This window comes from Cyphomyrmex costatus, unplaced genomic scaffold (assembly GCF_001594065.2).
Source record: "Cyphomyrmex costatus isolate MS0001 unplaced genomic scaffold, Ccosl1.0 scaffold980, whole genome shotgun sequence".
Classification (NCBI taxonomy): domain Eukaryota; kingdom Metazoa; phylum Arthropoda; class Insecta; order Hymenoptera; family Formicidae; genus Cyphomyrmex; species Cyphomyrmex costatus.
The window spans coordinates 150,333-162,256 of NW_017280573.1; positions in this window are offsets into that span (position 1 = coordinate 150,333).

Sequence of the window (11,924 nt, forward strand, 5' to 3'; positions counted from 1 at the left end):
AAAATTCACGATTGAATTTTCACTGTATAAAAAGAAAAGAACAGAGAGAAAATAAATTACCAAAGTTCGGACAGGATTTCCAGCTGTGTTTGTAGGCAAGATATAAATACGAGGAAGAGAAAACTTTGCAATCTTTTCGTGGGCTACGCCCTCTGAGGATATTATGATCGATCGTTTACCGATCGTTCCCGGCTGGAAGCAACGCGACATGCGCAATAATTTTAATGGCAAGCGTGGCGACGCAGCAACAAATTTCATTTGCTAACGGCGCGGCGTGGTCATAGCGTTGGGAAAACTTCCGTCGGTCGTGTGCCATTTCGGTCGAACGTCCATTTCGAGTTATTATGATGGCAGCGGCCCCGATGTATACGCGCTAAAGCAATTCTCCGCACGCAACGGGCATGAACAAGTGCACGTCAACGAATGCAAAAAAGGTTGAAAAACTTCGCTGAAAAACTTCGCTGAAAAACTTCGATCCTATTTCCGCGTCACTAACAGCGGCAGATCACGATTTGGAAACACCATATTTACACGAAACATCTATGAAATTCGGCGGATACACGCCAGACTTAAGAGACAATTCGGCATCTGAATATAAATTCGCTTCGATTTTTCCATTAGAACACCGCGGAATATCCAATAGCTATGTTTTCATTAAAAAAAAGTTTTTGTATGGCAGAATTAATTCCAAAACTGTTTGGAAATGAATATTTTTCCTCCTGCAATGCATCCGCAATCACCTGTCATCCAAAAAAAAGCGACAGGCATCAAACAATCAAGACTTTTATTCACTTCTGTTTAAATCTCTATTTAAATTTACAGGAGCGGATTTAGGTGACTGATTCGCTTTTGATAGGCGAGCTTCAATTCGCTCTCGATACACTTCGCGTGTAAATTCCGGTCTATCGATGTATGATTGTGAGGATGCATATGGACATTTCCGTAAACATTAATATTAACAAAATCATCGTGCGAATGCCGAATGGTAGGATAAATCCATTCGCGTGCCCCCGCAGCCGAGATTCATCGGGAATAATGCACGAGAGCCGCCAGGCCCAATTCAGCCGCGTACGTCGCGCCGCGCGCCGTCGAGAATAACAAAGTTCGCCTGTCGTGCGTCTCGTGAAAATCATTCCTGATTTATTTCCGTCACGGCTTCACCACGCGATTTCGCCTTCCCCGTGGGAGGTACGCGGAAAATTTGATCCAGGATTATTTCCCGCCTGCGCGCTGCACTGTCGTCGCTCGATCAACAGTTCGGACTTTTGTCTCAGCTACTTTCCAGCTGTGAGAATCGGTAGAACCGTACTTTCGACGTGGCGCTTCTCCTCTGGGACGCGCACGGACAAATTTGATCCCAAACTACGTTTTGATATGTGGAGTGCGTGCAGTACGCGGGCCCGACGGTAGAACATTTAGATCTTTCATCAGGCTCCATCTGTTAACTTTGGCGAGCATGAGTGAAAAGCTACATGCAGCTATTGTCTCTTGAGATAAATTTTATGTTTCAGCAACATGTTGTTTAATTAAAACCTTGAATTAATTATAATTGTGTATAATATAACTTCTTAAAAGTACTTATTGTATTAATTTTATATATAATATTAATTTTAATCTCCTATATAAATTGTCAAAGAATGAAAAATTCTGCTAGATCGTGTTTAATTATCAAAAAATTTAATAGAATAATAAGCATATATTTTTTTCGCGTTTTTGTTGTAATATTTTCATAAAATTTTTAATCTATAGAAACGTTGAAAGTATTTGACACGATGTAACATGGGCTGTTAGATTATTACACTTATTTATATTTTAAAGAGAGACATCGCTCCTTTACTTTACGCAAATGAAAAAATAAGTTTCTCAGGAAAGAAACTATAAAAAAAGAAAAAATATTCGCCAAGTTCATAAAAAAGGTATTGAATTCTTCTTAATCAAAAACGGACATAAAATATAATTATCCAAATCCAAATATTTCATTACGTAAGACACATAAGATATATGGATCGAAAGTTGCTAAAATTGTTAACTGGATTATGGTAAAGAAAAAACTTGGCGTGCCCTGGTTTTTTTTTACCATAATCCAGTTGATAATTTTAACAACTTTCAGTCCATTTTATGTATCTTGCGTAATAAAATACTTGGATAATTACATTTATTTTATGTCCATTTTTGATTAAGAAGAATTCAATATTTTTTTATGCACTTGGCGTATATTTTTTCCTTTTTTAAAAAGGTTTTTTAAAAGAATTTCACTGCTTTTTGTAAATTTATTTTTTAAATTTCAGTTACAAGTTTATATATTAAAAAATATTAATATTATATCGTACTATCGTACTATTCCCTTTACGTAAATCCCTTTACGATTACTGGAAAGTTACTTTACAGAAAAAACAGTGGTAACAGTAATGTAAATAACTCCTTATATTTTAATAAATAATATACCTTGAAAGCTTTAAATTCCTTTTTGTTGCTTTGTAGTCTGTGTCCTCCTCTACTCTACTTTTTAATAAAATGCAAACTTTACTCTCTTTCTTTCTCGCTATCTCTCTCTCTATACTATTCTTCTCTTATTCTTATGTAATTAATGCCTACCAAAACAACACTTACAATAAAACTTTAGTTACATACACATATTAAAAAATATTAATATTATATCGTACTTACTCGTATAATCAACTTAATGTTATAATAATATCTCTTTTTTTCTTTCTTTGCACTTATACGTACATACGTATTGTATGTATACAATTAGCGCCACTTCAAAACTGAAAAATATCGATATATGTACCAATACATAATGTTATCTTCTCTTGTTTATTTCAGTTGTCGTACAAGATAGTAATCAAAGTTCAAATTTACTATATAAATAGTCGTCGTCGTCGTCGATGTCGTTCCGGGACGTTTCGGGACGCTGCGGGACGTCCCGCAAAGTCCTTCAACGTTCCGGAACGTCCAAAAACCTTATTCTTTATAAGGAACAAACGAATTATAAACTAATGAATCCCACTCAGGCAAGAATTAAGACATATTCCAACAAACTGTTTTTGTATCACGAATAATGTCACGATTTACCAATTATTTAAATTTATAGAATGTATACGTCGTACAATTATAACATTGACTTACGTAATGACATAAAATTATTGTATTTTAGATAATTATAAGGACTATGTAATACTTAACACACAATTTTCATTTTATCCTTGTATTATTCTATTTCGCATTGTTTCAATTTTATTGTATGCTGAATATGATCACATTTAGGGTCGAAACATCTATTGTAATTATGTAATTGTACTTTATAATATGGATTACCTTCACTAATACGATCCAGTGTGTGACATATGCTTGACCTCTTATTTTGATTATTTTTAAGCCACTTAAATTTATATATTATTTATTAAATTAATTAATTTATTTTATTTTATTTATTTATTTATTTAGATTAATTAATTAATTAATTTTTTAATTTAATTAATTTTATTAGTTTGTTTAATTTTTTACATAATTTAATTTAATTTTTAATTTATTTTTTGAATGTAGACATTTTGAACAGCAGCTTAATTGCCATAACGCGCTTTACAGGTATGTGTCACACGTACGACTGAAAAAATCTTGAAACGGTCCCTTTTCAGGATTCGGTCTCTAGATCTTGACTGCACCAATGTTATTCAAACTAGTTGTAATCGAAAGATATATACTGATGATATCATATAATAAAAGTGTTTTTAGATTTTTGATTGGGCTTTTTAATTTCTGAGTAATATTAATCTAAAGTTTATAGATATCAAAACTCTAGGTAAAGCTAGCGATAGCGTCGTGAATTTGACAGCGACATGAACATATACACGATGATGTTCACGCGTTAAGCGATCATGTCAAGCGGTTATATTTTTATTTTATGCACTTGGCGTCGCGACGCTACCGCGTCGCTTGATTTTTCAACTTGACAGAAATATTACTTAACTAATCAAATATAATAATATTGACAAAAAGAATATATTTTTATACCATGATAAAATGTCATTTTTATTCCTTTTATTTCACAATCTTTGAAAAATTATTCTTTTTTAGTTGTGACAATTTTGATAATCTTTTTTTAAGAGAGTTGTGACGGATATTTTTTAAAATAATCTTTTTTCAATTTTGACGATTTTTTTATCAAGTTGGGTTACTTTGATTGATAGCGTAATGTTTATTTAACTCATTCGTGGTAGTAACTCAAAAGTCGTTTTTTTTGAGTTTTGTGACTTTTGAAAGTAAGATAGCGATGTGAAAAATGCTTAGTGAATTGTTGAGCGACATTACGTAAATGATACATCGTGCTTTCCCGTGTTACACAATGCGTGCGTGCTGCACACGTGGCCAATGTTGGCACGTTGCTAGCAGCAGCAGTAGCAGCAGTCCTCGGAGCCACATTAATTCCATTAAAACTTCGGCACTCTCGTTCGAAGTTATTAATGGCAGTTTCAGTTGGTTTTACAGCTTCGCCTCGATGCACCCTCCCGTCTTTTAACGCCAACCTAACTCGTGACGCCGGGATAAAGTTGCATCGTATATAATTTCGTTTTCGATATCGTGTCTCTCCTGTAGTGTGGAAATTCCAATATTTACGAGAATAGAGCGTCAACACTTTGAAAGCCATAGAAAATGGACTGATATTTAATTTCTCTTTCGTGTCTTAATCTAACAAATATATCTTTAGATCGAAGCTAATTAGTAATGTTATCTTATTTATTATACTCCTAGATCATAATGAGCATACGAGTACAATGCATTACATGATGGATGGCATCTCATTAAAATTATTAACGTCTTTTTCATTTTAATATTCCTTCATATGCACCCTTCTTCATTTTAGTTCGAAACTCCATTCTATAACATCCCTGACGCTCGCTACTATGACTATCTTTTTCTTTCCTTTATAATATTCCATCCAAATTCAAAACCGCCTCCTCGTATACACTGTCAAGTTTTACAACATCTTGCCCTTTTCTGTTAAATCTTTTCCTTCCTTATCCTCTTTTCCACTGCAGCGACTTAACTATATTATTTCCCACGAGTGCTGAAGTACCTACGTTGCTTATTCTTATTCTTATTCACTCGACCAATTTCATCTTCTACTTTTGCCTAGTCTCATCAGTTTCTATATTTTTGAGCTCGTGAGCACGTTGCATAACACCTACGGACTCATGTCGCGTGTGTAGGTATGTGAATGTTTTCACATGTAGAGTGCGTGTTTGCGTGTTTGAGTACTTCTGTAACTGCTGGTGTAAATTGTGTATATTATAATTACGTTATACAAATTTCCACTGTTAAAATACTTTTCTACTTCACTTCAGATAGGCTTTGTAACAGCAACCTTGTTAGTGCTTTATCTTCTATGTATTTTGTATGCAAGTACACAATAAAAGTTAAAACAATTATAATTCTAGATTAATAAAAATTAAAGAATTAAGTTTAATTAATTAATAGTAAATTATGGATTATTATGTAAATGAAAGCGTTCTACTTCAATATCGAAAACAGTGTAGAAGGAAAGTTTCGGTAAATATATCGATAGTCGCATGAAAGAGATAATGTCAAGCGGTATCCTCGAGTGCTCATCCATTTAGAGGTCTGATTTCGACTGTCGGACAGTCGAGATTTACTGCGGTTTAATCCACCTGTCGGCGAATTAAATCTATCGGTGCCAGATAAGATTGTGCAGCTCATAAATCTTTTCATTTCTGTTGCCACCAAAGAAAAAGAAGCGTAAAGATCGTACAAAGAAAAATATGCGAGTCCTTTACTTTCTGAAGGTATTGTCCTACGTTACAACATTATGAATTTCAACGAGATGCGAATCCGCGAGGTAAAAAGGGGGACTTTATAGGTTTAGAAAAATGCGAGGTATTATGAAAATGAATACATCTCATATCAAGAGACGACAAAAGAATTTATGTGTATTCTGGTATAAATTCCACTGAGAAAGAAAGTCAAGCCTCCAGATCCTTCAAAAACGGGTCAACAACGGCGGGATCTTTCCGCGAGTAGCGAGTACAAATGGAGAAGTGGGATCGAGGGGGCGGAGGCCACCAACGGGGCGACCTATTTCAATCAATAATCCCTTCTTCCAACACGAAGTAGGTTTTATACAACCGCCGCTGAGCGGCGAAAGTCAACTTCGTAATCCCTGAAAGAAGAGGCCGCCGCCGCTGCCGAGCCGGTTCCGGATCGCCTCGGTAAATCTTCTCTCCTTCGGTGCATTCGAACGGAAATCCGCCCCAGCTCGAAAAGCGAGAAAGGTCCACTCGATAAAGCTTGTCGGAGACCGCAAACCCGAGAGAGAGAAAGCTCAGGGCAAGTTCGCGTCCTCGGCAGTGTCGCCGTGTCACTCGACAAATCGGGCGACCCGGGGTGGCGGCTTAATTCGAGCACTCGCACTCGACTTGGTTACCGGATGCAAGGACCGCTGTGTGTATACAAGACCGGTCGTCGACTTCCCGTAAACGACCTTCGTTATACTTTCGCAACGCTTCGTTATATCTTCGATTTTCCGCAATCTACTTTTGTGACGGTAACTCGACGTGCAGTTAAAACTTATGTCCAAGAAAATCCTTTAATAATTGTTAAGTGTAAATTAAATTCGTACGTTTCAGCTCAATTTAAAAATTATTTTTGTTTTGTGTTCAATAGTGTTATTTAGTTTTATATTGTTTCACATTTACACATAGTAATCGGGAGATAATATTGAATAAAATTTATTTAATTTAAACAAGGAATTTATTTTTTTTCTTTTTCTCGTTCACTCGCTTGAATGAATGCGCATTTCAAATATTGAAATTAACTGTTCATGCAGAATTTTCAAATATATTATTTTCAATATATTATTGATGGTTTTAACATTATTGACGTTTTAGCATTATTTAATTTTCAATGCTGTATAGATAGCTTCTATTTTATGCTTTTAAAGATAAAATGTGTTTTAAAACGACATTGTTTTCGAGTAATACTTTTAAATAATTTAGAGAAAATACATAAAAAATATTAAATATTCATACGTAAAACGGGGCGACTTTCAAAATAAATTAAGGATACATTGATAATACCTTTCAATATATGTATATTTGTTTATTTATTATATATTGTAAAATAAAAACAATTGTACGCATTTTTTTTTATAATAACACAGCATCGATGTAATTATTGTTTGTCACTGAAATATTCTTGGTAGTGCAAGTATACACAATATATATATATATAAAATAAAAGTTATAATAAATTAGCAGAAATTAAAAAAAGAAAAACTTTATTTGCACACGAATACTTCAAGTGTTTCATGGTCTTATAGTTTCGTTTATTTTTTTATAAATCTAAATGATATTGTTCTTTGTGTTATTATATCATAGAACCGCTATTTTGAAATGTATTGTAATCTACTCTCTTTAGCAATAGTTTTTTCAGATTTTTTAATATCATAGAGAGAAGTTTACATAAATTACTCAAAGAGGTTTCTAAAAATCAATGGATCAGTCTTGCTCCTTTCTATGTATTTAATTTCAGACATTTTATATCTTGCGTAAGTATCCAATGCAAATAGCAAAATAATTAATATTGAACACATATTTTCCATACTTACAAAAGCATTTTCTCCTCACGCTGACTTTCGATATTATTTCCAATCTTATTCATCGATCTACGTTATCTAATAATAATTCGCAAGCAGTTATGGTCGTCTAACCACAAAGTCTTATTTACTAAAAAAAAATATTACCTACATTTCTTCAACTTTTTCGATCTCAAATTTTTTTTTATTAAAAAAAGAATGTTTCATAAGTTCTTTTTCTACGTAATTGCAGAAATATCTTTTTTTTATAGTATTGAATGGACCAATCTTACGAATCACTGCAATAGTTGATTTTGAATAATTAAATGTCATTAAATTAAAAATAAGTATTAAACATATATGTTTAGAATTGCAAAAAATTAAGTATAGTATTTTTACGTTTTAAAATAAAAAATAAAGATGTATTCGTCCGAGACATTGGAACTGTGAAGAGATGAAAAGGGTTGAAATTTTCTGATCCTTTCATCCGTAACCCCGAAGCGTTGCGACGTGCTGCACAATGCGCGCCGTAATTACGTTACGTTAATTAATCCGTCGGTTTCTTTGCTTGCTTTTTGGTCTGACCCTTCACGTCCCCTTCCCATGCGAGGCGAGCTCTTTTAATGGTCCACAGTAAGTCCCGATGAAACGGAAATGAGTTACCTTACTTCCGTTTGCGGAAGATTTTACGGTGAATTTGCGAATCCCCGTGGCGCTTCATTTTCTTTGCCCAGACATTCGGCGCGATTCAGCACTCCTGTTCAATCTCTTGAGAAAGAAGACGATGGTTGGATAGCGTCGAGAGAAAAATCAATTTTTTTCCTTCCGTCGAATCTTCTGACAATTCGTGTTACTTGCGTGCGATTTTGTCCAACAACACTCAAAGCCGCTTATCCGTCTTGACCCAGCCTTATATATATGTATACTTGGCAGGTTATTCGAATTAAATTATTATGCAAACTTTTACTTTGTTTAAGCGTCTCTCTCTTGCTCGTCCATCAAATAAATTTGTTCGTTAAACAAGGATCTGTTGACTGAAACATGACGACAATTAGACAGTTTACGTAAACATCGTGTTAAACGGTACTGTTAAAATTAACCAATGTTTAACTTGTGATATGTCTGGAAATTCTAACAGTGTCTCTGTCACCTCTATCGCTTCTACATCGGTAATTTCAGAATAAAATGTTTGATTTAGCATTTTTTATTTAACTGCAAAAGTTATCGTATCTTATACCAAAAACTATAATAGTTTTCTAAATCTAATTGGAATTCAACGCTGTACGTTATAAAATGTTGCGTGCATACGCGAAAAAAAAATTTCATTGAAGTAACTAAAAATTTAGTTAGATATAGATTAGACGTAAAAATAATTATCAAAATAATTATGCAGGAAATTCAAACATGATGAGCAATGCTACAACAAATTTTGACTTCTTTTGATAGATCAGTAAAATTATATTTATAGATTTACATGTATTTAGCTAAATTTTTAGAAAATTCAGCATTTATTCCTTAGAGACATAAAAAAATCTTCTTTATTATCTTATAATTAAAGGCGCCTCAATGTGCATACAATTGTTTTTCTTTATCTAAATTCTTTGTTCCATTTTTTGCAGATATTCGTGCAATAAATCAATGTAAAGAGAATTATTTTCTTTTGTTATCTCGTGTTCAGCTAAAAATAACTTTTCCCCTCATATGTTTTGCCGTATCTCTACTTATATGATAGCACCAAGTGCTCTTAACGGCAACAGCAGGGATTTTAATTTTACAAGCACTCAGTATAACGTCGGACGAATTGCCGGCGTTACTGAAAATAACAGGGATTATCCGCGACGTACACCAGCCGTCATCTCCCATGACGATAACGATAATGCCCGGTCCCAACGCGTACTGCAAAGTATAATCTAATTATCTGTCCCGGCCCCGTCGCGCTTTGCGCTACCTCGCGTAATGCGCAATTGCATTTAACGTATGGTGCACGTCGGCTGCATCTTCATTACGGCCGCGCGTGCATTTATAGCAGCACGACTCGTTTCCCGACTCGTATCGTCGATTGCACCATTTAAGTATGTCGTATAAACGTGATGATTATGTAGCGATTTCGAAATAATACCGATCATTTATTTTTACATCCTATACATACATACTCGTGCTCGCATTAGCTAAATTTATCAGGGAGATGCGGTAGTGTCTCCGGCCATGTTCAAAAACTGAAAGATATTACAATAAAAATATAACAAAACATTATAATACACCGTTAGATAATTAAAGAAATAATAACCTAATCCCTTGAAATAAATAACATGTTATTTTGAACTTGTATTTGTGTCAAAGTGTAATTCAATTTATTTCTGTGGTTAACGTCAAAATAAACATCGCCCATTAACATATGCATATAGTAAACAATAAACTAAATTTCAGTCTTTATATTACGTTTCCTTGAGTTAAATTTTTAACTTCATTGTTTTAATCAAATTAATAATATATCAAGTAGAAGCAGTGGCGACCTATAAAAATGATTAAAAATAACTTAAATTGGGTATAATTTTTTTGACATTATGAACTGAACAGTATAGTTAGCTTTAATTACATGATACCTTTATGTTGATGGTCATATACTTTTCATTTGGTTCTCACATTTGTTAGATTTATTATATCAGGAGACGCGGTATAAGTGTCTCCGGCCATGTTCAAATATATTTTTTTCAAATTGCGTACTCTAACGAAGGTAATATATATGTATATATATATATATATATATATATATTACCGCGATTTTTAAATATAATATCTATTTCATTATTCATTATGGTAAAATTTACTCGTTTTGTTCTCCCTTTGTAATCAAAAGTAATGAGAAAGTGTCCTTTACTACATACTCATAGGTCTCAGTATAACTTTTTTTTTAATCATTTCTATAGCTATAATTATTGCATATGAAACTTACAATTATTTCAATAACCTTACATTAACAGCCCTAATAATTATTATATTTTAATATTAACTTATAGGTAATTCAATTTGCCGATATATCTTATATGCCTGTTACACGCGAGCGAAAGTGTTCTATCGCATTTCGTGAAGGATTATAACATGTCTCTCTCTATATATATCGCACAATATTTAATTCATGGCTCTAAATCACAACCGCTGCTAGGCAATTTGCGGAAATGGGACAGCTGTCGTGTGCAGCGACATAATTATTCCGACGTTGATGAAGTTTTCATTAATGGATTGTTGGTATTCATGGAAAAGTGTTCGATCTCGACACGAATATAAAACGAACATGCATAAGTCAATATCGTCGCAGTATGCTGCAATTGTGACGTCAGCATTGCTTTAAAATTCTTCTGAATTGTCTGATATTACATTGCATTTATATAAATAGCAATATTTTAGAATTTCTAAATGTTATTATAATCGAAAGAAAAGTGAGTATTAGAATTTAAAATAAAAATACATCGCTATTTTTTAAATTTAATGTTAAATTAATATCGAAAACGTGAAAAAAAGATTTAACAATAGTTAATTTTATAATTGCTTTATAGATTACTGATATGTAAATTTTTTTGCACATGTGGCGCTATCAAACGTGACTACACAGAGGCGAACCAGTTGCTGTATTGATAGCTGATAAAATAGAACGCGTTTTTGCTTTCAAATAGAAAGCAGCAATTCAATCTTTTTATATGTTAATGTACTTTTATTGTCTATAACGCTTTAGACTTACCTTTTCTTATGATTGGAATTAACAAGCAATGTTTGTTAATATCTTCTATATCTTGAAAATTACACAAGAAGTTTCTTTATCGACACTTAGGATTCAATGTATATCTCTGTATTGTCCATTTCTGTGATTATTTATTTAATCTTGATTTATTTCGTTTTTTATCTCTCTCTAATTTTAAGAATTAAAAAAGATAAGGAGTAAGTTACATCGAAATTAAAGTTAATGTATTACATATTGAAATGAATGTAATTGCAATAATTTGCGGGAGTTGGAAAATGCTCGGCTCTGCAATTTAATTACGTACCATGTCAAATCGCGACGTATTAAACACTAATTCGTTTATCACAGAGTATTATATTTGGCAATATAACCGATTATATAACCACACGCGTTTGCGAAATATAATAATTAAATCGTCAGTTGGAGCAGGTTTATTGTTGCTAATAATTGACAAATTGCAATAGTAATAAAATTATTTCAATGGTAGTTTCGATGCATTATTTGTTATATAATGCTGTTACGTAATAGAAATATATATTATTAACAAAGATTATTATATTATTACTTATTACAAAATAATTAGAACATCAATAAACA